General features: G+C 43.2%; 15 non-coding genes and 1 pseudogene across 15 annotated transcripts; all 16 read right to left on the bottom strand.

Moving 5' to 3' along the window:
- Positions 1–75: 75 nt before the first annotated feature.
- On the bottom strand, positions 76–266 carry LOC141176950 (U2 spliceosomal RNA). Its single transcript, XR_012253590.1, has one exon. It is a non-coding gene; the product is annotated as a U2 spliceosomal RNA (small nuclear RNA).
- Positions 267–1,381: 1,115 nt separating this feature from the next.
- Positions 1,382–1,572, bottom strand: LOC141178279 (U2 spliceosomal RNA). The gene has a single exon (XR_012254579.1). It is a non-coding gene; the product is annotated as a U2 spliceosomal RNA (small nuclear RNA).
- Positions 1,573–2,690: 1,118 nt separating this feature from the next.
- Positions 2,691–2,881, bottom strand: LOC141177368 (U2 spliceosomal RNA). Its single transcript, XR_012253969.1, has one exon. It is a non-coding gene; the product is annotated as a U2 spliceosomal RNA (small nuclear RNA).
- Positions 2,882–3,996: 1,115 nt separating this feature from the next.
- Positions 3,997–4,187, bottom strand: LOC141176948 (U2 spliceosomal RNA). Its single transcript, XR_012253589.1, has one exon. It is a non-coding gene; the product is annotated as a U2 spliceosomal RNA (small nuclear RNA).
- Positions 4,188–5,302: 1,115 nt separating this feature from the next.
- On the bottom strand, positions 5,303–5,493 carry LOC141176947 (U2 spliceosomal RNA). Its single transcript, XR_012253588.1, has one exon. It is a non-coding gene; the product is annotated as a U2 spliceosomal RNA (small nuclear RNA).
- A 1,115-nt stretch (positions 5,494–6,608) lies between these two features.
- On the bottom strand, positions 6,609–6,799 carry LOC141177593 (U2 spliceosomal RNA). Its single transcript, XR_012254173.1, has one exon. It is a non-coding gene; the product is annotated as a U2 spliceosomal RNA (small nuclear RNA).
- A 1,110-nt stretch (positions 6,800–7,909) lies between these two features.
- Positions 7,910–8,100, bottom strand: LOC141176946 (U2 spliceosomal RNA). The gene has a single exon (XR_012253587.1). It is a non-coding gene; the product is annotated as a U2 spliceosomal RNA (small nuclear RNA).
- Positions 8,101–9,212: 1,112 nt separating this feature from the next.
- On the bottom strand, positions 9,213–9,403 carry LOC141176945 (U2 spliceosomal RNA). Its single transcript, XR_012253586.1, has one exon. It is a non-coding gene; the product is annotated as a U2 spliceosomal RNA (small nuclear RNA).
- A 1,112-nt stretch (positions 9,404–10,515) lies between these two features.
- LOC141177793 (U2 spliceosomal RNA) lies at positions 10,516–10,740 on the bottom strand (annotated as a pseudogene).
- Positions 10,741–17,126: 6,386 nt separating this feature from the next.
- On the bottom strand, positions 17,127–17,317 carry LOC141176943 (U2 spliceosomal RNA). Its single transcript, XR_012253584.1, has one exon. It is a non-coding gene; the product is annotated as a U2 spliceosomal RNA (small nuclear RNA).
- A 1,115-nt stretch (positions 17,318–18,432) lies between these two features.
- LOC141176942 (U2 spliceosomal RNA) lies at positions 18,433–18,623 on the bottom strand. Its single transcript, XR_012253583.1, has one exon. It is a non-coding gene; the product is annotated as a U2 spliceosomal RNA (small nuclear RNA).
- A 1,115-nt stretch (positions 18,624–19,738) lies between these two features.
- On the bottom strand, positions 19,739–19,929 carry LOC141176941 (U2 spliceosomal RNA). The gene has a single exon (XR_012253582.1). It is a non-coding gene; the product is annotated as a U2 spliceosomal RNA (small nuclear RNA).
- A 1,100-nt stretch (positions 19,930–21,029) lies between these two features.
- Positions 21,030–21,220, bottom strand: LOC141177647 (U2 spliceosomal RNA). The gene has a single exon (XR_012254222.1). It is a non-coding gene; the product is annotated as a U2 spliceosomal RNA (small nuclear RNA).
- A 1,115-nt stretch (positions 21,221–22,335) lies between these two features.
- LOC141177477 (U2 spliceosomal RNA) lies at positions 22,336–22,526 on the bottom strand. The gene has a single exon (XR_012254068.1). It is a non-coding gene; the product is annotated as a U2 spliceosomal RNA (small nuclear RNA).
- A 1,115-nt stretch (positions 22,527–23,641) lies between these two features.
- On the bottom strand, positions 23,642–23,832 carry LOC141177584 (U2 spliceosomal RNA). Its single transcript, XR_012254166.1, has one exon. It is a non-coding gene; the product is annotated as a U2 spliceosomal RNA (small nuclear RNA).
- Positions 23,833–24,947: 1,115 nt separating this feature from the next.
- On the bottom strand, positions 24,948–25,138 carry LOC141177476 (U2 spliceosomal RNA). The gene has a single exon (XR_012254067.1). It is a non-coding gene; the product is annotated as a U2 spliceosomal RNA (small nuclear RNA).
- Positions 25,139–25,787: the final 649 nt, after the last annotated feature.

Here is a 25,787-nt window from a genome sequence, read left to right as displayed (position 1 = left end):
AAAATCCGACAAACAAGCAAAATGAACAAAAAACATTGAATTCAATTCTTTCTGATTTTAGAAACTGCATTAAAGAAGGGGTGCACCGGTCCTGGAGATACTGCAATACCAGGTCAATGCGTGGAGTGGACAGAGCAAGCTCTTTTTCCATCTCCCTGTTCTAAAAATCCATTTAATATATGGTCCCCAGATAGGGGACGTATCAGATATTAAACTGATAAGAACAGATACTACACTTGATCTTAGCCAAAAGGCCGAGAAGCGATAACCAGAGTTGGTTTCAAACTACGGAGCCACCCAAGGATCCTGAAAAGTCCATTTGTGGAGATGAGCTCCTGGACTCCCGTTAAGAAGACATGTTGTCAACCTCTAGATCCCTTACATGCCTGCACTTTTCGGCTTGCTGCTGCTGCAATCCACGCGTTTTAGATCTGCATAACTCCACCTCTTTAAACACAGCACCTTCACCCCCTGCTGTTCCCACCCGCCTCAACACCGTTGGAAGGGAGGAGAACCAATTAAGGCGGGGGGTGGGGTGGAACGAGCAGCTGTCTACCCTTAGCAGGAGGGCTCCTGATTACATACCTCTCCTGCTGCTGCTGCTGCTGGCTGTCCAGCAGCAGACTGAAGGTGGCTGCTGCTGTGCACAGGTATATAAAGGCTCAGAGCCTATTATGACACGCGCAGCCAGCGTTCCATTGCCACATTCCATCTACTGCAGGCAGGATACCTGGCTGGCTGAATGTCGCTGAGAAGCTCACAGAGACCGCCATAAGCAACAGTTTAACAGAATGCCACAGACTAATCAACCAAACTTTTTGGGTTGGGTTCTCTTTTATAGTCTGCAGGCATTAAATGAAAGAAGTCAGTGTTCCAGCAGAAGGAGACAACGTTTCAGAAAAGGCATTGTAGCAAACCAAAAAAGAAATTTTAAGCGCAGCAGAGTAACCAGCGCACATACCTGTTAGCTCAGGTGAGTTTAAAAGGCTGCTGTTGATAACAAGGGCATTTGCTAAATAGATGGTGTGTGTGCAACAATATACTGAAAGGTCAATTATATTGTGCAGCTTATCTCACCACCTGTAGTTATTTAGGTGAAAGCTCCAAAATGCTTGCCTAATATGTCTGTTTATCCAAAAGGAAGTAAAAAGGGAGAGCTAGAAAGATAGCATTGCATCACATTACATGGCAATGCAATGCACAGTTGCTGAAGTTGAACCAAAATGAGCTTGTAATCTGGCTTCTGCAACTTTGAACATGAAAAATCCAATGAGGAGAAGAAAAGCAAAGCCAAAGAGTCCATCCCAAAATCCGACAAACAAGCAAAATGAACAAAAAACATTGAATTCAATTCTTTCTGATTTTAGAAACTGCATTAAAGAAGGGGTGCACCGGTCCTGGAGATACTGCAATACCAGGTCAATGCGTGGAGTGGACAGAGCAAGCTCTTTTTCCATCTCCCTGTTCTAAAAATCCATTTAATATATGGTCCCCAGATAGGGGACATATCAGATATTAAACTGATAAGAACAGATACTACACTTGATCTTAGCCAAAAGGCCGAGAAGCGATAACCAGAATTGGTTTCAAACTACGGAGCCACCCAAGGATCCTGAAAAGTCCATTTGTGGAGATGAGCTCCTGGACTCCCGTTAAGAAGACATGTTGTCAACCTCTAGATCCCTTACATGCCTGCACTTTTCGGCTTGCTGCTGCTGCAATCCACGCGTTTTAGATCTGCATAACTCCACCTCTTTAAACACAGCACCTTCACCCCCTGCTGTTCCCACCCGCCTCAACACCGTTGGAAGGGAGGAGAACCAATTAAGGCGGGGGGTGGGGTGGAACGAGCAGCTGTCTACCCTTAGCAGGAGGGCTCCTGATTACATACCTCTCCTGCTGCTGCTGCTGCTGCTGGCTGTCCAGCAGCAGACTGAAGGTGGCTGCTGCTGTGCACAGGTATATAAAGGCTCAGAGCCTATTATGACACGCGCAGCCAGCGTTCCATTGCCACATTCCATCTACTGCAGGCAGGATACCTGGCTGGCTGAATGTCGCTGAGAAGCTCACAGAGACCGCCATAAGCAACAGTTTAACAGAATGCCACAGACTAATCAACCAAACTTTTTGGGTTGGGTTCTCTTTTATAGTCTGCAGGCATTAAATGAAAGAAGTCAGTGTTCCAGCAGAAGGAGACAACGTTTCAGAAAAGGCATTGTAGCAAACCAAAAAAGAAATTTTAAGCGCAGCAGAGTAACCAGCGCACATACCTGTTAGCTCAGGTGAGTTTAAAAGGCTGCTGTTGATAACAAGGGCATTTGCTAAATAGATGGTGTGTGTGCAACAATATACTGAAAGGTCAATTATATTGTGCAGCTTATCTCACCACCTGTAGTTATTTAGGTGAAAGCTCCAAAATGCTTGCCTAATATGTCTGTTTATCCAAAAGGAAGTAAAAAGGGAGAGCTAGAAAGATAGCATTGCATCACATTACATGGCAATGCAATGCACAGTTGCTGAAGTTGAACCAAAATGAGCTTGTAATCTGGCTTCTGCAACTTTGAACATGAAAAATCCAATGAGGAGAAGAAAAGCAAAGCCAAAGAGTCCATCCCAAAATCCGACAAACAAGCAAAATGAACAAAAAACATTGAATTCAATTCTTTCTGATTTTAGAAACTGCATTAAAGAAGGGGTGCACCGGTCCTGGAGATACTGCAATACCAGGTCAATGCGTGGAGTGGACAGAGCAAGCTCTTTTTCCTTCTCCCTGTTCTAAAAATCCATTTAATATATGGTCCCCAGATAGGGGACGTATCAGATATTAAACTGATAAGAACAGATACTACACTTGATCTTAGCCAAAAGGCCGAGAAGCGATAACCAGAATTGGTTTCAAACTACGGAGCCACCCAAGGATCCTGAAAAGTCCATTTGTGGAGATGAGCTCCTGGACTCCCGTTAAGAAGACATGTTGTCAACCTCTAGATCCCTTACATGCCTGCACTTTTCGGCTTGCTGCTGCTGCAATCCACGCGTTTTAGATCTGCATAACTCCACCTCTTTAAACACAGCACCTTCACTCCCTGCTGTTCCCACCCGCCTCAACACCGTTGGAAGGGAGGAGAACCAATTAAGGCGGGGGGTGGGGTGGAACGAGCAGCTGTCTACCCTTAGCAGGAGGGCTCCTGATTACATACCTCTCCTGCTGCTGCTGCTGCTGGCTGTCCAGCAGCAGACTGAAGGTGGCTGCTGCTGTGCACAGGTATATAAAGGCTCAGAGCCTATTATGACACGCGCAGCCAGCGTTCCATTGCCACATTCCATCTACTGCAGGCAGGATACCTGGCTGGCTGAATGTCGCTGAGAAGCTCACAGAGACCGCCATAAGCAACAGTTTAACAGAATGCCACAGACTAATCAACCAAACTTTTTGGGTTGGGTTCTCTTTTATAGTCTGCAGGCATTAAATGAAAGAAGTCAGTGTTCCAGCAGAAGGAGACAACGTTTCAGAAAAGGCATTGTAGCAAACCAAAAAAGAAATTTTAAGCGCAGCAGAGTAACCAGCGCACATACCTGTTAGCTCAGGTGAGTTTTAAAGGCTGCTGTTGATAACAAGGGCATTTGCTAAATAGATGGTGTGTGTGCAACAATATACTGAAAGGTCAATTATATTGTGCAGCTTATCTCACCACCTGTAGTTATTTAGGTGAAAGCTCCAAAATGCTTGCCTAATATGTCTGTTTATCCAAAAGGAAGTAAAAAGGGAGAGCTAGAAAGATAGCATTGCATCACATTACATGGCAATGCAATGCACAGTTGCTGAAGTTGAACCAAAATGAGCTTGTAATCTGGCTTCTGCAACTTTGAACATGAAAAATCCAATGAGGAGAAGAAAAGCAAAGCCAAAGAGTCCATCCCAAAATCCGACAAACAAGCAAAATGAACAAAAAACATTGAATTCAATTCTTTCTGATTTTAGAAACTGCATTAAAGAAGGGGTGCACCGGTCCTGGAGATACTGCAATACCAGGTCAATGCGTGGAGTGGACAGAGCAAGCTCTTTTTCCATCTCCCTGTTCTAAAAATCCATTTAATATATGGTCCCCAGATAGGGGACGTATCAGATATTAAACTGATAAGAACAGATACTACACTTGATCTTAGCCAAAAGGCCGAGAAGCGATAACCAGAATTGGTTTCAAACTACGGAGCCACCCAAGGATCCTGAAAAGTCCATTTGTGGAGATGAGCTCCTGGACTCCCGTTAAGAAGACATGTTGTCAACCTCTAGATCCCTTACATGCCTGCACTTTTCGGCTTGCTGCTGCTGCAATCCACGCGTTTTAGATCTGCATAACTCCACCTCTTTAAACACAGCACCTTCACCCCCTGCTGTTCCCACCCGCCTCAACACCGTTGGAAGGGAGGAGAACCAATTAAGGCGGGGGGTGGGGTGGAACGAGCAGCTGTCTACCCTTAGCAGGAGGGCTCCTGATTACATACCTCTCCTGCTGCTGCTGCTGCTGGCTGTCCAGCAGCAGACTGAAGGTGGCTGCTGCTGTGCACAGGTATATAAAGGCTCAGAGCCTATTATGACACGCGCAGCCAGCGTTCCATTGCCACATTCCATCTACTGCAGGCAGGATACCTGGCTGGCTGAATGTCGCTGAGAAGCTCACAGAGACCGCCATAAGCAACAGTTTAACAGAATGCCACAGACTAATCAACCAAACTTTTTGGGTTGGGTTCTCTTTTATAGTCTGCAGGCATTAAATGAAAGAAGTCAGTGTTCCAGCAGAAGGAGACAACGTTTCAGAAAAGGCATTGTAGCAAACCAAAAAAGAAATTTTAAGCGCAGCAGAGTAACCAGCGCACATACCTGTTAGCTCAGGTGAGTTTAAAAGGCTGCTGTTGATAACAAGGGCATTTGCTAAATAGATGGTGTGTGTGCAACAATATACTGAAAGGTCAATTATATTGTGCAGCTTATCTCACCACCTGTAGTTATTTAGGTGAAAGCTCCAAAATGCTTGCCTAATATGTCTGTTTATCCAAAAGGAAGTAAAAAGGGAGAGCTAGAAAGATAGCATTGCATCACATTACATGGCAATGCAATGCACAGTTGCTGAAGTTGAACCAAAATGAGCTTGTAATCTGGCTTCTGCAACTTTGAACATGAAAAATCCAATGAGGAGAAGAAAAGCAAAGCCAAAGAGTCCATCCCAAAATCCGACAAACAAGCAAAATGAACAAAAAACATTGAATTCAATTCTTTCTGATTTTAGAAACTGCATTAAAGAAGGGGTGCACCGGTCCTGGAGATACTGCAATACCAGGTCAATGCGTGGAGTGGACAGAGCAAGCTCTTTTTCCATCTCCCTGTTCTAAAAATCCATTTAATATATGGTCCCCAGATAGGGGACGTATCAGATATTAAACTGATAAGAACAGATACTACACTTGATCTTAGCCAAAAGGCCGAGAAGCGATAACCAGAATTGGTTTCAAACTACGGAGCCACCCAAGGATCCTGAAAAGTCCATTTGTGGAGATGAGCTCCTGGACTCCCGTTAAGAAGACATGTTGTCAACCTCTAGATCCCTTACATGCCTGCACTTTTCGGCTTGCTGCTGCTGCAATCCACGCGTTTTAGATCTGCATAACTCCACCTCTTTAAACACAGCACCTTCACCCCCTGCTGTTCCCACCCGCCTCAACACCGTTGGAAGGGAGGAGAACCAATTAAGGCGGGGGGTGGGGTGGAACGAGCAGCTGTCTACCCTTAGCAGGAGGGCTCCTGATTACATACCTCTCCTGCTGCTGCTGCTGCTGGCTGTCCAGCAGCAGACTGAAGGTGGCTGCTGCTGTGCACAGGTATATAAAGGCTCAGAGCCTATTATGACACGCGCAGCCAGCGTTCCATTGCCACATTCCATCTACTGCAGGCAGGATACCTGGCTGGCTGAATGTCGCTGAGAAGCTCACAGAGACCGCCATAAGCAACAGTTTAACAGAATGCCACAGACTAATCAACCAAACTTTTTGGGTTGGGTTCTCTTTTATAGTCTGCAGGCATTAAATGAAAGAAGTCAGTGTTCCAGCAGAAGGAGACAACGTTTCAGAAAAGGCATTGTAGCAAACCAAAAAAGAAATATTAAGCGCAGCAGAGTAACCAGCGCACATACCTGTTAGCTCAGGTGAGTTTAAAAGGCTGCTGTTGATAACAAGGGCATTTGCTAAATAGATGGTGTGTGTGCAACAATATACTGAAAGGTCAATTATATTGTGCAGCTTATCTCACCACCTGTAGTTATTTAGGTGAAAGCTCCAAAATGCTTGCCTAATATGTCTGTTTATCCAAAAGGAAGTAAAAAGGGAGAGCTAGAAAGATAGCATTGCATCACATTACATGGCAATGCAATGCACAGTTGCTGAAGTTGAACCAAAATGAGCTTGTAATCTGGCTTCTGCAACTTTGAACATGAAAAATCCAATGAGGAGAAGAAAAGCAAAGCCAAAGAGTCCATCCCAAAATCCGACAAACAAGCAAAATGAACAAAAAACATTGAATTCAATTCTTTCTGATTTTAGAAACTGCATTAAAGAAGGGGTGCACCGGTCCTGGAGATACTGCAATACCAGGTCAATGCGTGGAGTGGACAGAGCAAGCTCTTTTTCCATCTCCCTGTTCTAAAAATCCATTTAATATATGGTCCCCAGATACGGGACGTATCAGATATTAAACTGATAAGAACAGATACTACACTTGATCTTAGCCAAAAGGCCGAGAAGCGATAACCAGAATTGGTTTCAAACTACGGAGCCACCCAAGGATCCTGAAAAGTCCATTTGTGGAGATGAGCTCCTGGACTCCCGTTAAGAAGACATGTTGTCAACCTCTAGATCCCTTACATGCCTGCACTTTTCGGCTTGCTGCTGCTGCAATCCACGCGTTTTAGATCTGCATAACTCCACCTCTTTAAACACAGCACCTTCACCCCCTGCTGTTCCCACCCGCCTCAACACCGTTGGAAGGGAGGAGAACCAATTAAGGCGGGGGGTGGGGTGGAACGAGCAGCTGTCTACCCTTAGCAGGAGGGCTCCTGATTACATACCTCTCCTGCTGCTGCTGCTGGCTGTCCAGCAGCAGACTGAAGGTGGCTGCTGCTGTGCACAGGTATATAAAGGCTCAGAGCCTATTATGACACGCGCAGCCAGCGTTCCATTGCCACATTCCATCTACTGCAGGCAGGATACCTGGCTGGCTGAATGTCGCTGAGAAGCTCACAGAGACCGCCATAAGCAACAGTTTAACAGAATGCCACAGACTAATCAACCAAACTTTTTGGGTTGGGTTCTCTTTTATAGTCTGCAGGCATTAAATGAAAGAAGTCAGTGTTCCAGCAGAAGGAGACAACGTTTCAGAAAAGGCATTGTAGCAAACCAAAAAAGAAATTTTAAGCGCAGCAGAGTAACCAGCGCACATACCTGTTAGCTCAGGTGAGTTTAAAAGGCTGCTGTTGATAACAAGGGCATTTGCTAAATAGATGGTGTGTGCAACAATATACTGAAAGGTCAATTATATTGTGCAGCTTATCTCACCACCTGTAGTTATTTAGGTGAAAGCTCCAAAATGCTTGCCTAATATGTCTGTTTATCCAAAAGGAAGTAAAAAGGGAGAGCTAGAAAGATAGCATTGCATCACATTACATGGCAATGCAATGCACAGTTGCTGAAGTTGAACCAAAATGAGCTTGTAATCTGGCTTCTGCAACTTTGAACATGAAAAATCCAATGAGGAGAAGAAAAGCAAAGCCAAAGAGTCCATCCCAAAATCCGACAAACAAGCAAAATGAACAAAAAACATTGAATTCAATTCTTTCTGATTTTAGAAACTGCATTAAAGAAGGGGTGCACCGGTCCTGGAGATACTGCAATACCAGGTCAATGCGTGGAGTGGACAGAGCAAGCTCTTTTTCCATCTCCCTGTTCTAAAAATCCATTTAATATATGGTCCCCAGATAGGGGACGTATCAGATATTAAACTGATAAGAACAGATACTACACTTGATCTTAGCCAAAAGGCCGAGAAGCGATAACCAGAATTGGTTTCAAACTACGGAGCCACCCAAGGATCCTGAAAAGTCCATTTGTGGAGATGAGCTCCTGGACTCCCGTTAAGAAGACATGTTGTCAACCTCTAGATCCCTTACATGCCTGCACTTTTCGGCTTGCTGCTGCTGCAATCCACGCGTTTTAGATCTGCATAACTCCACCTCTTTAAACACAGCACCTTCACCCCCTGCTGTTCCCACCCGCCTCAACACCGTTGGAAGGGAGGAGAACCAATTAAGGCGGGGGGTGGGGTGGAACGAGCAGCTGTCTACCCTTAGCAGGAGGGCTCCTGATTACATACCTCTCCTGCTGCTGCTGCTGGCTGTCCAGCAGCAGACTGAAGGTGGCTGCTGCTGTGCACAGGTATATAAAGGCTCAGAGCCTATTATGACACGCGCAGCCAGCGTTCCATTGCCACATTCCATCTACTGCAGGCAGGATACCTGGCTGGCTGAATGTCGCTGAGAAGCTCACAGAGACCGCCATAAGCAACAGTTTAACAGAATGCCACAGACTAATCAACCAAACTTTTTGGGTTGGGTTCTCTTTTATAGTCTGCAGGCATTAAATGAAAGAAGTCAGTGTTCCAGCAGAAGGAGACAACGTTTCAGAAAAGGCATTGTAGCAAACCAAAAAAGAAATTTTAAGCGCAGCAGAGTAACCAGCGCACATACCTGTTAGCTCAGGTGAGTTTAAAAGGCTGCTGTTGATAACAAGGGCATTTGCTAAATAGATGGTGTGTGTGCAACAATATACTGAAAGGTCAATTATATTGTGCAGCTTATCTCACCACCTGTAGTTATTTAGGTGAAAGCTCCAAAATGCTTGCCTAATATGTCTGTTTATCCAAAAGGAAGTAAAAAGGGAGAGCTAGAAAGATAGCATTGCATCACATTACATGGCAATGCAATGCACAGTTGCTGAAGTTGAACCAAAATGAGCTTGTAATCTGGCTTCTGCAACTTTGAACATGAAAAATCCAATGAGGAGAAGAAAAGCAAAGCCAAAGAGTCCATCCCAAAATCCGACAAACAAGCAAAATGAACAAAAAACATTGAATTCAATTCTTTCTGATTTTAGAAACTGCATTAAAGAAGGGGTGCACCGGTCCTGGAGATACTGCAATACCAGGTCAATGCGTGGAGTGGACAGAGCAAGCTCTTTTTCCATCTCCCTGTTCTAAAAATCCATTTAATATATGGTCCCCAGATAGGGGACGTATCAGATATTAAACTGATAAGAACAGATACTACACTTGATCTTAGCCAAAAGGCCGAGAAGCGATAACCAGAATTGGTTTCAAACTACGGAGCCACCCAAGGATCCTGAAAAGTCCATTTGTGGAGATGAGCTCCTGGACTCCCGTTAAGAAGACATGTTGTCAACCTCTAGATCCCTTACATGCCTGCACTTTTCGGCTTGCTGCTGCTGCAATCCACGCGTTTTAGATCTGCATAACTCCACCTCTTTAAACACAGCACCTTCACCCCCTGCTGTTCCCACCCGCCTCAACACCGTTGGAAGGGAGGAGAACCAATTAAGGCGGGGGGTGGGGTGGAACGAGCAGCTGTCTACCCTTAGCAGGAGGGCTCCTGATTACATACCTCTCCTGCTGCTGCTGCTGGCTGTCCAGCAGCAGACTGAAGGTGGCTGCTGCTGTGCACAGGTATATAAAGGCTCAGAGCCTATTATGACACGCGCAGCCAGCGTTCCATTGCCACATTCCATCTACTGCAGGCAGGATACCTGGCTGGCTGAATGTCGCTGAGAAGCTCACAGAGACCGCCATAAGCAACAGTTTAACAGAATGCCACAGACTAATCAACCAAACTTTTTGGGTTGGGTTCTCTTTTATAGTCTGCAGGCATTAAATGAAAGAAGTCAGTGTTCCAGCAGAAGGAGACAACGTTTCAGAAAAGGCATTGTAGCAAACCAAAAAAGAAATTTTAAGCGCAGCAGAGTAACCAGCGCACATACCTGTTAGCTCAGGTGAGTTTAAAAGGCTGCTGTTGATAACAAGGGCATTTGCTAAATAGATGGTGTGTGTGCAACAATATACTGAAAGGTCAATTATATTGTGCAGCTTATCTCACCACCTGTAGTTATTTAGGTGAAAGCTCCAAAATGCTTGCCTAATATGTCTGTTTATCCAAAAGGAAGTAAAAAGGGAGAGCTAGAAAGATAGCATTGCATCACATTACATGGCAATGCAATGCACAGTTGCTGAAGTTGAACCAAAATGAGCTTGTAATCTGGCTTCTGCAACTTTGAACATGAAAAATCCAATGAGGAGAAGAAAAGCAAAGCCAAAGAGTCCATCCCAAAATCCGACAAACAAGCAAAATGAACAAAAAACATTGAATTCAATTCTTTCTGATTTTAGAAACTGCATTAAAGAAGGGGTGCACCGGTCCTGGAGATACTGCAATACCAGGTCAATGCGTGGAGTGGACAGAGCAAGCTCTTTTTCCATCTCCCTGTTCTAAAAATCCATTTAATATATGGTCCCCAGATAGGGGACGTATCAGATATTAAACTGATAAGAACAGATTTTTTTTTTTTTTTTTTTTTTTTTTTTTTTTACACTCAGATTACAAAGTCTTGGAATCAACAAAAAGATAAGAAGACTCAAATCCATCATCGTGCATTCTACCAATTTTAATACTTCTCCAAATCTTTTATTTTCCTTTTTCTTTTATATATATATATTTATTTATTTTTTCCCTCTTTTTTTTTTTTTTTTAAAAATTATATAGTTTTGGCTATTTTTTTTTGTTTGTTTTTGTTCTTCTTTTTTTGTTTTTCCACAGGTTTTCAAAAAATCAAATCTTACAAGGTAAGTTCATTCCATTTACATTGTTTCCATTTCTCATTTGCTTTCACCTTGCCAAGCGTCATTTTGTCCCTCCAGAAATACATGTACAAATAACTTAGACATAATTTAATACACTGGTCGACTGTTACTTCCTTATGTTTAAACACTAAAATGTTCCTTGCTTTCCACAATGCCGCCTTCACACATGCAATAATAATCCATACAATTTTAAAATCCTCCTCTCTTATCCCCATCCCATAAAATACTCTGTTAAAATCCAAAAAATTAACAGTACTCACAGCTCTCACTATATTGCACACTTTCCTCCATATTGTCTGTGCAAAATTACAATTCCAGAAGATGTGCATGGGTGTTTCACTATTCCCACACCTGGATCTTGGGCACACTTCAGATCTTACCAACCCACGCCTGTGTTGGAACTCACGGGTTGGCAGGCAGTCTTTTACTATACACCAGAGTAAATCCCTGTGTTCATTAGATAACACACTATAATTTACATTCATCCAGATTCTTTCCACAATTTTGAATGAAAAATGTTCCACAGGACTGATACCTATTCTCTCTTCCAGGATTTTTAGGATTTTTTTATGGCATTTAAGAACATTTATTTCGACCATCTTAAGTTTAAAATCTCTTAAAATTTTTTCTAAAACAATATAATTTCCTGGAGGTAAAAACCTATAAGGCCTATTTAGAGACATCTCCAACCATTTATAATTTCTAATATAGAAACCTAAATTATATATAGAAAACAACTTTAGCTTAGAGCCTGGTCCTAATAAAGTGCATACACAGTTCGCTACATACTTTGCATATAAAAAGGACCTAATATCCGGAAAACCTTTCCCACCTTTTTTCTTTGATTTATATATCTCCTCTCTCTTTACTCTTTCCATCTTGGATCTCCATAAAAAATTAAAACATACCTTAATAACTCTCTTCATGATATTATTTTGGGGGATAAAAACTGTTGAGACATATAAAAACATTGGGAGTAAAACCTGTCTAATAATTAAAATTTTTCCTTCCAGGGTAAGATCTCTCAACTGCCAGAAAGTAATCTTTTTCTTAACTCTTTCCAGCAGAGACTCCCAATTTCTTACATTACCACCTGACTCTGAGAAATAAATACCTAAAATTTTTACTTCATTCATTCTTGTTAATTTACACTCAGAATCTACAATAAAATCACCAACAGTTAAAATACCAGATTTTTCCATGTTAATTTTAAAACCCGATGCGCCCCCAAACCAATCCACTGTTCTTATGGCTCTGTTCATGCTTCTAGTGTCTTTAACTAAAACCGTCACATCATCCATATATGCCACCACTTTAACTTGTTCATTGCAACTCCCGGGAATAAAAAAACCATTGATTACCTTATCTCTCCTAAAAGCTGCTAAAAGTGGTTCAATTGCACAAATAAAAAGAATAGGGGATAAGGGACACCCCTGTTTAACGCCACAGTTTATTTTTACATTATCAGATAAAAAACCATTAATAGATATTTTGCTAAAACATGATTTGTAAAGAGATTTAATACGTTTGCTAAAAACATCCGGGCATCCCATTTTCTCTAAAACTGCAAATAAAAAATCATGGGCAACTCTATCGTACGCTTTTTCAAAATCCAAAGTAATTAGAGCAAGCTTTTGTTTTCTGTCTAAAACATCCCATAAAACATCCCTGATTAAAATCAATGAGTCGCTGATTCTCAGATTTGGCACTGCACACGTCTGATCCACTTCTATTACTGAGCCGATTACCTTTTTTAATCTATTTGCTAGTAACTTTGCATATACCTTACAGTCCGTATTTAAAAGGGTTATTGGTCTCCAATTTTTAATCAGTTCTTTATTTCCTTTCTTAAATAATAAAACAATAAGACCCTCCCACCACGACTCTGGGACACTAAAAGATGCTTCTGCTTCTAAAATTACTTCATAAAAATCCTCACCCATGATCTCCCATAAACACTTGTAAAATTCAACAGGTAGTCCATCTGCTCCCGGCGTTTTGTTATTTTGTAGCGTATTAATTGTATTAAAAACTTCCTCTTTAGTAAAATTCCCTATTAAAAAAGATTTATCTTCCGCATTAAAATTTTTTTCCAGTCCTTCTAAAAAATGTTTTTTTAGAGACACATCCGTGTTTTTAACAGAAAATAAATCATCATAAAATTCTTTTGCTTTCATCTTCTTCCCCTCCAAACTTGTTTCTCCTTCCAAAACCTTCATATAATCCTTCTTGTCACATATTTTTTTAAAAAAGAATTTTGTGCATTTTTCATCCTCGTCTAAAACTTTTACTCGGGAATTAAAAATAATTTCTTTACCTTTTTCTTTCAGGCAGTTTTGGATCTTTTCTTTTGTTGTTCGGATCGCCTCCTGCAGATCACATCCGTTATTTTCGAGGTGAAAAAAACATTGCAGTTTAGCATTAAGATCATTATAAAAAATACGTTTTGCAGCAGCTTTCTTCTTTCCTTCTTTAATAAAAAATATTTTTACCTCCTTCTTGACAAAATCCCACCAATTAAAAATAGATTTAAAAAACGTTTTTTTTAGCTTCAGTTTTTCATACAGCTTTTTAAAACCTTCCATAACCACCTCGTCTTGTAGTAGGGATACATTAAATTTCCAGTGTGACGGTCTTTTATCCACATCTGATTCTATTTTAAAACTACATTCTATTATTTTATGATCTGAAAAAGGTGTTGAATGCGTTTTAAAACCTGAGCATGTTAGGGCTTGAGATATAAAAATATAATCTATTCTGGATGAAACACCTCTCCCCACCCAAGTGACTTCATGCTCCTTTTTTTGTCCATCTAATGCCCATGTATCTTTAAGATTAAAAGCTGCTAAAATATTTCTAAGACATGAAGCTGACCCATCTTTTACATTTTTTAAATGACAATTAAAATCCCCACCTAAAACTAATGGATCTACTCCAGGTAAAAACAGCTGCAACAGTTCAAACAAATGTAATCTCAAGGCTTTTTCTGCATTTGCATACACATTAAAACACCTCACTTTCTTCCCATTTTTCTGCACATCAATTCTTAAAATCCTCCCAGGGTATATCTCTTCATAATTTACAATCTCCCAATCTTTAGAGCATAAAAACCCCACACCATCACTTTTTGACTCGTTCCCACCAGAAAAGCATAAGTTACCCTTCCATATACCCTGTAAATATTCATAGCTTATTTTTTTTGTCAAATTACATTCTTGTAGAAAGATAAAATCAATATTTTCATTATTTAAAAAATCATATAAAGCAGTTCTCTTATATAGGTCGTTAAACCCCTGAACATTCAGGGACATTGAGCGGATCATCTTCTAACATTTAGTGCAGGGCTCTTCCCTCCGCCCTCATTCTCTACTGCCGGAGAAGATGGGTCTACCTCCAGATCTGATACATCCGAAGATGACACACTCCCCAGCAGACTTGTTGCTTCTAATGCCTTTACTTTCCCACCACATGGTATTCCTTCATTATCACTTCTATCCACACTTCTTTTTAGAGATTTTTCTGTGCAGTCCATTTGTACCTGCGCGCAAGGTAAGCTCTGCGACAGGGAATTAGTAGGAGTGGACTCCACTACTTCTGGAATATCACTTTCCCCTCCACAACTACTCCCTTTACTTAGTGGAGAAATTTCTTGCAACATTTGACTCTTCTCTTCTCTCTTCTGATCTTCTTTCTTCTGTTCTTCTATCTTCTTCTTTTCATTCTTATCTTCTTTCTTCTTATCTTCTTTCTTCTGCTCTTCTCTCTTTTTCCTTTCCATCTGTTTCTTTATCTCCATGGCCCTTTTTTCTATGTCCTCTATCCTCTTCTGTTTTTCCTCTTCCTTCTTTCTCTTCCTTTCTTCCAACTTCCTTTCCTCTTCTTCTTGTGATTTTTTAACCCGTTCCTCCTTCTTCTTCTCCTTCATTGCCCGTCCCTCCTCTTCCTCTTTTCTCTTTCTTTCTGTCTCCTCCTTCTCACTCCTTTCTTTCTCCTCTTCCCCTTTTTCCTCTTCAGCAGCAATGCCTGCTTCCACATCGTCTTTAGCTTCTTGTTGCTGTTCTTCAGGCGATGTGTCCATCTCCTCTACATCCTTTTTCTTATTTTTAGGGCACTCATCCATCTGGTGAGGAGTACCCATGCAACTAAAACACTTGTTACATTCTGCATCCAGATGTCCATATTTTTTACACACACGGCAGTAGTGTGGCATCCCTGGGAAGAATAAATAACCGCGGCTATGGTTGATATAAACCTGCGGCGGAGGTCTGGACACGCCCCCCTCCTCATTCGGGTTCTTCCTAAATGATACCACATACACACGTTTCCCGTTCCACACTCCAAACTGTGTTTCCCCGCGTCTCTTAGGGATGATTTTGTCACAATACATTGATAGGTAACTTTCAACCTCAGAGTCTGTAATAAATGGACTAAACAAATGAATCGTCAGTACTTTCATTGAAAACTGAAAAGAGGGGATTACTTTCACCCCCTCCAGCTCTACCTTCTCTTTATTTACTTCATAAAGAGCGTAGGCACTTTCACACTGCGAGGCTTTATTAAGCGTAACATCATAAAGTCCTCGAGAAAAAAAAGATTGAAAGCAAAAAAGATGCTCCTTGTCGATCTTCAAGAGCTTACAAATAACATTGAAAATAAATTGAGAATCTTTCACCTGCCGGTGGTCAGGAGCAACCACGAACCTGATGGTGTCCTTCAGCGGATGCTCCTCCGAGAAATAATCATTCGGGTTGCTTGCTTGATTCTCCTTCCTTCCTCCAGGGTTTCTCCTTGTCTCCATGATTTTCCTCTTCTTTTCCAGATACCAAGGAAAATATCACACACGGATCGCAGCCTCCACGAAGTTCGTCCTCCCTCCAACACACCGTCCTCCGTAAAGAAAAGGCACTGCAGCTTTAGCACCGATTCCCAAAAGCAGCACTGGATATCTCCAAAGGCCAAGAATCGGTTCTGCCACCACAGTAACCTTCAGCCCAATGTCACAACCCACTACAGATCGTGCCAAAAGGCCGAGAAGCGATAACCAGAATTGGTTTCAAACTACGGAGCCACCCAAGGATCCTGAAAAGTCCATTTGTGGAGATGAGCTCCTGGACTCCCGTTAAGAAGACATGTTGTCAACCTCTAGATCCCTTACATGCCTGCACTTTTCGGCTTGCTGCTGCTGCAATCCACGCGTTTTAGATCTGCATAACTCCACCTCTTTAAACACAGCACCTTCACCCCCTGCTGTTCCCACCCGCCTCAACACCGTTGGAAGGGAGGAGAACCAATTAAGGCGGGGGGTGGGGTGGAACGAGCAGCTGTCTACCCTTAGCAGGAGGGCTCCTGATTACATACCTCTCCTGCTGCTGCTGCTGCTGGCTGTCCAGCAGCAGACTGAAGGTGGCTGCTGCTGTGCACAGGTATATAAAGGCTCAGAGCCTATTATGACATGCGCAGCCAGCGTTCCATTGCCACATTCCATCTACTGCAGGCAGGATACCTGGCTGGCTGAATGTCGCTGAGAAGCTCACAGAGACCGCCATAAGCAACAGTTTAACAGAATGCCACAGACTAATCAACCAAACTTTTTGGGTTGGGTTCTCTTTTATAGTCTGCAGGCATTAAATGAAAGAAGTCAGTGTTCCAGCAGAAGGAGACAACGTTTCAGAAAAGGCATTGTAGCAAACCAAAAAAGAAATTTTAAGCGCAGCAGAGTAACCAGCGCACATACCTGTTAGCTCAGGTGAGTTTAAAAGGCTGCTGTTGATAACAAGGGCATTTGCTAAATAGATGGTGTGTGTGCAACAATATACTGAAAGGTCAATTATATTGTGCAGCTTATCTCACCACCTGTAGTTATTTAGGTGAAAGCTCCAAAATGCTTGCCTAATATGTCTGTTTATCCAAAAGGAAGTAAAAAGGGAGAGCTAGAAAGATAGCATTGCATCACATTACATGGCAATGCAATGCACAGTTGCTGAAGTTGAACCAAAATGAGCTTGTAATCTGGCTTCTGCAACTTTGAACATGAAAAATCCAATGAGGAGAAGAAAAGCAAAGCCAAAGAGTCCATCCCAAAATCCGACAAACAAGCAAAATGAACAAAAAACATTGAATTCAATTCTTTCTGATTTTAGAAACTGCATTAAAGAAGGGGTGCACCGGTCCTGGAGATACTGCAATACCAGGTCAATGCGTGGAGTGGACAGAGCAAGCTCTTTTTCCATCTCCCTGTTCTAAAAATCCATTTAATATATGGTCCCCAGATAGGGGACGTATCAGATATTAAACTGATAAGAACAGATACTACACTTGATCTTAGCCAAAAGGCCGAGAAGCGATAACCAGAATTGGTTTCAAACTACGGAGCCACCCAAGGATCCTGAAAAGTCCATTTGTGGAGATGAGCTCCTGGACTCCCGTTAAGAAGACATGTTGTCAACCTCTAGATCCCTTACATGCCTGCACTTTTCGGCTTGCTGCTGCTGCAATCCACGCGTTTTAGATCTGCATAACTCCACCTCTTTAAACACAGCACCTTCACCCCCTGCTGTTCCCACCCGCCTCAACACCGTTGGAAGGGAGGAGAACCAATTAAGGCGGGGGGTGGGGTGGAACGAGCAGCTGTCTACCCTTAGCAGGAGGGCTCCTGATTACATACCTCTCCTGCTGCTGCTGCTGCTGGCTGTCCAGCAGCAGACTGAAGGTGGCTGCTGCTGTGCACAGGTATATAAAGGCTCAGAGCCTATTATGACACGCGCAGCCAGCGTTCCATTGCCACATTCCATCTACTGCAGGCAGGATACCTGGCTGGCTGAATGTCGCTGAGAAGCTCACAGAGACCGCCATAAGCAACAGTTTAACAGAATGCCACAGACTAATCAACCAAACTTTTTGGGTTGGGTTCTCTTTTATAGTCTGCAGGCATTAAATGAAAGAAGTCAGTGTTCCAGCAGAGGGAGACAACGTTTCAGAAAAGGCATTGTAGCAAACCAAAAAAGAAATTTTAAGCGCAGCAGAGTAACCAGCGCACATACCTGTTAGCTCAGGTGAGTTTAAAAGGCTGCTGTTGATAACAAGGGCATTTGCTAAATAGATGGTGTGTGTGCAACAATATACTGAAAGGTCAATTATATTGTGCAGCTTATCTCACCACCTGTAGTTATTTAGGTGAAAGCTCCAAAATGCTTGCCTAATATGTCTGTTTATCCAAAAGGAAGTACAAAGGGAGAGCTAGAAAGATAGCATTGCATCACATTACATGGCAATGCAATGCACAGTTGCTGAAGTTGAACCAAAATGAGCTTGTAATCTGGCTTCTGCAACTTTGAACATGAAAAATCCAATGAGGAGAAGAAAAGCAAAGCCAAAGAGTCCATCCCAAAATCCGACAAACAAGCAAAATTAACAAAAAACATTGAATTCAATTCTTTCTGATTTTAGAAACTGCATTAAAGAAGGGGTGCACCGGTCCTGGAGATACTGCAATACCAGGTCAATGCGTGGAGTGGACAGAGCAAGCTCTTTTTCCATCTCCCTGTTCTAAAAATCCATTTAATATATGGTCCCCAGATAGGGGACGTATCAGATATTAAACTGATAAGAACAGATACTACACTTGATCTTAGCCAAAAGGCCGAGAAGCGATAACCAGAATTGGTTTCAAACTACGGAGCCACCCAAGGATCCTGAAAAGTCCATTTGTGGAGATGAGCTCCTGGACTCCCGTTAAGAAGACATGTTGTCAACCTCTAGATCCCTTACATGCCTGCACTTTTCGGCTTGCTGCTGCTGCAATCCACGCGTTTTAGATCTGCATAACTCCACCTCTTTAAACACAGCACCTTCACCCCCTGCTGTTCCCACCCGCCTCAACACCGTTGGAAGGGAGGAGAACCAATTAAGGTGGGGGGTGGGGTGGAACGAGCAGCTGTCTACCCTTAGCAGGAGGGCTCCTGATTACATACCTCTCCTGCTGCTGCTGCTGCTGGCTGTCCAGCAGCAGACTGAAGGTGGCTGCTGCTGTGCACAGGTATATAAAGGCTCAGAGCCTATTATGACATGCGCAGCCAGCGTTTCATTGCCACATTCCATCTACTGCAGGCAGGATACCTGGCTGGCTGAATGTCGCTGAGAAGCTCACAGAGACCGCCATAAGCAACAGTTTAACAGAATGCCACAGACTAATCAACGAAACTTTTTGGGTTGGGTTCTCTTTTATAGTCTGCAGGCATTAAATGAAAGAAGTCAGTGTTCCAGCAGAGGGAGACAACGTTTCAGAAAAGGCATTGTAGCAAACCAAAAAAGAAATTTTAAGCGCAGCAGAGTAACCAGCGCACATACCTGTTAGCTCAGGTGAGTTTAAAAGGCTGCTGTTGATAACAAGGGCATTTGCTAAATAGATGGTGTGTGTGCAACAATATACTGAAAGGTCAATTATATTGTGCAGCTTATCTCACCACCTGTAGTTATTTAGGTGAAAGCTCCAAAATGCTTGCCTAATATGTCTGTTTATCCAAAAGGAAGTAAAAAGGGAGAGCTAGAAAGATAGCATTGCATCACATTACATGGCAATGCAATGCACAGTTGCTGAAGTTGAACCAAAATGAGCTTGTAATCTGGCTTCTGCAACTTTGAACATGAAAAATCCAATGAGGAGAAGAAAAGCAAAGCCAAAGAGTCCATCCCAAAATCCGACAAACAAGCAAAATGAACAAAAAACATTGAATTCAATTCTTTCTGATTTTAGAAACTGCATTAAAGAAGGGGTGCACCGGTCCTGGAGATACTGCAATACCAGGTCAATGCGTGGAGTGGACAGAGCAAGCTCTTTTTCCATCTCCCTGTTCTAAAAATCCATTTAATATATGGTCCCCAGATAGGGGACGTATCAGATATTAAACTGATAAGAACAGATACTACACTTGATCTTAGCCAAAAGGCCGAGAAGCGATAACCAGAATTGGTTTCAAACTACGGAGCCACCCAAGGATCCTGAAAAGTCCATTTGTGGAGATGAGCTCCTGGACTCCCGTTAAGAAGACATGTTGTCAACCTCTAGATCCCTTACATGCCTGCACTTTTCGGCTTGCTGCTGCTGCAATCTACGCGTTTTAGATCTGCATAACTCCACCTCTTTAAACACAGCACCTTCACCCCCTGCTGTTCCCACCCGCCTCAACACCGTTGGAAGGGAGGAGAACCAATTAAGGCGGGGGGTGGGGTGGAACGAGCAGCTGTCTACCCTTAGCAGGAGGGCTCCTGATTACATACCTCTCCTGCTGCTGCTGCTGCTGGCTGTCCAGCAGCAGACTGAAGGTGGCTGCTGCTGTGCACAGGTATATAAAGGCTCAGAGCCTATTATGACACGCGCAGCCAGCGTTCCATTGCCACATTCCATCTACTGCAGGCAGGATACCTGGCTGGCTGAATGTCGCTGAGAAGCTCACAGAGACCGCCATAAGCAACAGTTTAACAGAATGCCACAGACTAATCAACCAAACTTTTTGGGTTGGGTTCTCTTTTATAGTCTGCAGGCATTAAATGAAAGAAGTCAGTGTTCCAGCAGAAGGAGACAACGTTTCAGAAAAGGCATTGTAGCAAACCAAAAAAGAAATTTTAAGCGCAGCAGAGTAACCAGCGCACATACCTGTTAGCTCAGGTGAGTTTAAAAGGCTGCTGTTGATAACAAGGGCATTTGCTAAATAGATGGTTACTGAAAGGTCAATTATATTGTGCAGCTTATCTCACCACCTGTAGTTATTTAGGTGAAAGCTCCAAAATGCTTGCCTAATATGTCTGTTTATCCAAAAGGAAGTAAAAAGGGAGAGCTAGAAAGATAGCATTGCATCACATTACATGGCAATGCAATGCACAGTTGCTGAAGTTGAACCAAAATGAGCTTGTAATCTGGCTTCTGCAACTTTGAACATGAAAAATCCAATGAGGAGAAGAAAAGCAAAGCCAAAGAGTCCATCCCAAAATCCGACAAACAAGCAAAATGAACAAAAAACATTGAATTCAATTCTTTCTGATTTTAGAAACTGCATTAAAGAAGGGGTGCACCGGTCCTGGAGATACTGCAATACCAGGTCAATGCGTGGAGTGGACAGAGCAAGCTCTTTTTCCATCTCCCTGTTCTAAAAATCCATTTAATATATGGTCCTCAGATAGGGGACGTATCAGATATTAAACTGATAAGAACAGATACTTCACTTGATCTTAGCCAAAAGGCCGAGAAGCGATAACCAGAATTGGTTTCAAACTACGGAGCCACCCAAGGATCCTGAAAAGTCCATTTGTGGAGATGAGCTCCTGGACTCCCGTTAAGAAGACATGTTGTCAACCTCTAGATCCCTTACATGCCTGCACTTTTCGGCTTGCTGCTGCTGCAATCCACGCGTTTTAGATCTGCATAACTCCACCTCTTTAAACACAGCACCTTCACCCCCTGCTGTTCCCACCCGCCTCAACACCGTTGGAAGGGAGGAGAACCAATTAAGGCGGGGGGTGGGGTGGAACGAGCAGCTGTCTACCCTTAGCAGGAGGGCTCCTGATTACATACCTCTCCTGCTGCTGCTGCTGCTGGCTGTCCAGCAGCAGACTGAAGGTGGCTGCTGCTGTGCACAGGTATATAAAGGCTCAGAGCCTATTATGACACGCGCAGCCAGCGTTCCATTGCCACATTCCATCTACTGCAGGCAGGATACCTGGCTGGCTGAATGTCGCTGAGAAGCTCACAGAGACCGCCATAAGCAACAGTTTAACAGAATGCCACAGACTAATCAACCAAACTTTTTGGGTTGGGTTCTCTTTTATAGTCTGCAGGCATTAAATGAAAGAAGTCAGTGTTCCAGCAGAGGGAGACAACGTTTCAGAAAAGGCATTGTAGCAAACCAAAAAACAAATTTTAAGCGCAGCAGAGTAACCAGCACACATACCTGTTAGCTCAGGTGAGTTTAAAAGGCTGCTGTTGATAACAAGGGCATTTGCTAAATAGATGGTGTGTGTGCAACAATATACTGAAAGGTCAATTATATTGTGCAGCTTATCTCACCACCTGTAGTTATTTAGGTGAAAGCTCCAAAATGCTTGCCTAATATGTCTGTTTATCCAAAAGGAAGTAAAAAGGGAGAGCTAGAAAGATAGCATTGCATCACATTACATGGCAATGCAATGCACAGTTGCTGAAGTTGAACCAAAATGAGCTTGTAATCTGGCTTCTGCAACTTTGAACATGAAAAATCCAATGAGGAGAAGAAAAGCAAAGCCAAAGAGTCCATCCCAAAATCCGACAAACAAGCAAAATGAACAAAAAACATTGAATTCAATTCTTTCTGATTTTAGAAACTGCATTAAAGAAGGGGTGCACCGGTCCTGGAGATACTGCAATACCAGGTCAATGCGTGGAGTGGACTGAGCAAGCTCTTTTTCCATCTCCCTGTTCTAAAAATCCATTTAATATATGGTCCCCAGATAGGGGACGTATCAGATATTAAACTGATAAGAACAGATACTACACTTGATCTTAGCCAAAAGGCCGAGAAGCGATAACCAGAATTGGTTTCAAACTACGGAGCCACCCAAGGATCCTGAAAAGTCCATTTGTGGAGATGAGCTCCTGGACTCCCGTTAAGAAGACATGTTGTCAACCTCTAGATCCCTTACATGCCTGCACTTTTCGGCTTGCTGCTGCTGCAATCCACGCGTTTTAGATCTGCATAACTCCACCTCTTTAAACACAGCACCTTCACCCCCTGCTGTTCCCACCCGCCTCAACACCGTTGGAAGGGAGGAGAACCAATTAAGGCGGGGGGTGGGGTGGAACGAGCAGCTGTCTACCCTTAGCAGGAGGGCTCCTGATTACATACCTCTCCTGCTGCTGCTGCTGCTGGCTGTCCAGCAGCAGACTGAAGGTGGCTGCTGCTGTGCACAGGTATATAAAGGCTCAGAGCCTATTATGACACGCGCAGCCAGCATTCCATTGCCACATTCCATCTACTGCAGGCAGGATACCTGGCTGGCTGAATGTCGCTGAGAAGCTCACAGAGACCGCCATAAGCAACAGTTTAACAGAATGCCACAGACTAATCAACCAAACTTTTTGGGTTGGGTTCTCTTTTATAGTCTGCAGGCATTAAATGAAAGAAGTCAGTGTTCCAGCAGAGGGAGACAACGTTTCAGAAAAGGCATTGTAGCAAACCAAAAAAGAAATTTTAAGCGCAGCAGAGTAACCAGCGCACATACCTGTTAGCTCAGGTGAGTTTAAAAGGCTGCTGTTGATAACAAGGGCATTTGCTAAATAGATGGTGTGTGTGCAACAATATACAGAAAGGTCCATTATATTGTGCAGCTTATCTCACCACCTGTAGTTATTTAGGTGAAAGCTCCAAAATGCTTGCCTAATATGTCTGTTTATCCAAAAGGAAGTAAAAAGGGAGAGCTAGAAAGATAGCATTGCATCACATTACATGGCAATGCAATGCACAGTTGCTGAAGTTGAACCAAAATGAGCTTGTAATCTGGCTTCTGCAACTTTGAACATGAAAAATCCAATGAGGAGAAGAAAAGCAAAGCCAAAGAGTCCATCCCAAAATCCGACAAACAAGCAAAATGAACAAAAAACATTGAATTCAATTCTTTCTGATTTTAGAAACTGCATTAAAGAAGGGGTGCACCGGTCCTGGAGATACTGCAATACCAGGTCAATGCGTGGAGTGGACAGAGCAAGCTCTTTTTCCATCTCCCTGTTCTAAAAATCCATTTAATATATGGTCCCCAGATAGGGGACGTATCAGATATTAAACTGATACGAACAGATACTACACTTGATCTTAGCCAAAAGGCCGAGAAGCGATAACCAGAATTGGTTTCAAACTACGGAGCCACCCAAGGATCCTGAAAAGTCCATTTGTGGAGATGAGCTCCTGGACTCCCGTTAAGAAGACATGTTGTCAACCTCTAGATCCCTTACATGCCTGCACTTTTCGGCTTGCTGCTGCTGCAATCCACGCGTTTTAGATCTGCATAACTCCACCTCTTTAAACACAGCACCTTCACCCCCTGCTGTTCCCACCTGCCTCAACACCGTTGGAAGGGAGGAGAACCAATTAAGGCGGGGGGTGGGGTGGAACGAGCAGCTGTCTACCCTTAGCAGGAGGGCTCCTGATTACATACCTCTCCTGCTGCTGCTGCTGCTGGCTGTCCAGCAGCAGACTGAAGGTGGCTGCTGCTGTGCACAGGTATATAAAGGCTCAGAGCCTATTATGACACGCGCAGCCAGCGTTCCATTGCCACATTCCATCTACTGCAGGCAGGATACCTGGCTGGCTGAATGTCGCTGAGAAGCTCACAGAGACCGCCATAAGCAACAGTTTAACAGAATGCCACAGACTAATCAACCAAACTTTTTGGGTTGGGTTCTCTTTTATAGTCTGCAGGCATTAAATGAAAGAAGTCAGTGTTCCAGCAGAGGGAGACAACGTTTCAGAAAAGGCATTGTAGCAAACCAAAAAAGAAATTTTAAGCGCAGCAGAGTAACCAGCGCACATACCTGTTAGCTCAGGTGAGTTTAAAAGGCTGCTGTTGATAACAAGGGCATTTGCTAAATAGATGGTGTGTGTGCAACAATATACTGAAAGGTCAATTATATTGTGCAGCTTATCTCACCACCTGTAGTTATTTAGGTGAAAGCTCCAAAATGCTTGCCTAATATGTCTGTTTATCCAAAAGGAAGTAAAAAGGGAGAGCTAGAAAGATAGCATTGCATCACATTACATGGCAATGCAATGCACAGTTGCTGAAGTTGAACCAAAATGAGCTTGTAATCTGGCTTCTGCAACTTTGAACATGAAAAATCCAATGAGGAGAAGAAAAGCAAAGCCAAAGAGTCCATCCCAAAATCCGACAAACAAGCAAAATGAACAAAAAACATTGAATTCAATTCTTTCTGATTTTAGAAACTGCATTAAAGAAGGGGTGCACCGGTCCTGGAGATACTGCAATACCAGGTCAATGCGTGGAGTGGACTGAGCAAGCTCTTTTTCCATCTCCCTGTTCTAAAAATCCATTTAATATATGGTCCCCAGATAGGGGACGTATCAGATATTAAACTGATAAGAACAGATACTACACTTGATCTTAGCCAAAAGGCCGAGAAGCGATAACCAGAATTGGTTTCAAACTACGGAGCCACCCAAGGATCCTGAAAAGTCCATTTGTGGAGATGAGCTCCTGGACTCCCGTTAAGAAGACATGTTGTCAACCTCTAGATCCCTTACATGCCTGCACTTTTCGGCTTGCTGCTGCTGCAATCCACGCGTTTTAGATCTGCATAACTCCACCTCTTTAAACACAGCACCTTCACCCCCTGCTGTTCCCACCCGCCTCAACACCGTTGGAAGGGAGGAGAACCAATTAAGGCGGGGGGTGGGGTGGAACGAGCAGCTGTCTACCCTTAGCAGGAGGGCTCCTGATTACATACCTCTCCTGCTGCTGCTGCTGCTGGCTGTCCAGCAGCAGACTGAAGGTGGCTGCTGCTGTGCACAGGTATATAAAGGCTCAGAGCCTATTATGACATGCGCAGCCAGCGTTCCATTGCCACATTCCATCTACTGCAGGCAGGATACCTGGCTGGCTGAATGTCGCTGAGAAGCTCACAGAGACCGCCATAAGCAACAGTTTAACAGAATGCCACAGACTAATCAACCAAACTTTTTGGGTTGGGTTCTCTTTTATAGTCTGCAGGCATTAAATGAAAGAAGTCAGTGTTCCAGCAGAGGGAGACAACGTTTCAGAAAAGGCATTGTAGCAA

The sequence above is a fragment of the Phyllobates terribilis genome, unplaced genomic scaffold, assembly GCF_046119375.1.
Source record: "Phyllobates terribilis strain yellow unplaced genomic scaffold, ASM4611937v1 Scaffold_27__1_contigs__length_16484149, whole genome shotgun sequence".
Classification (NCBI taxonomy): Eukaryota; Metazoa; Chordata; class Amphibia; order Anura; family Dendrobatidae; genus Phyllobates; species Phyllobates terribilis.
This window is presented reverse-complemented; position numbering and strand designations above follow the sequence as displayed.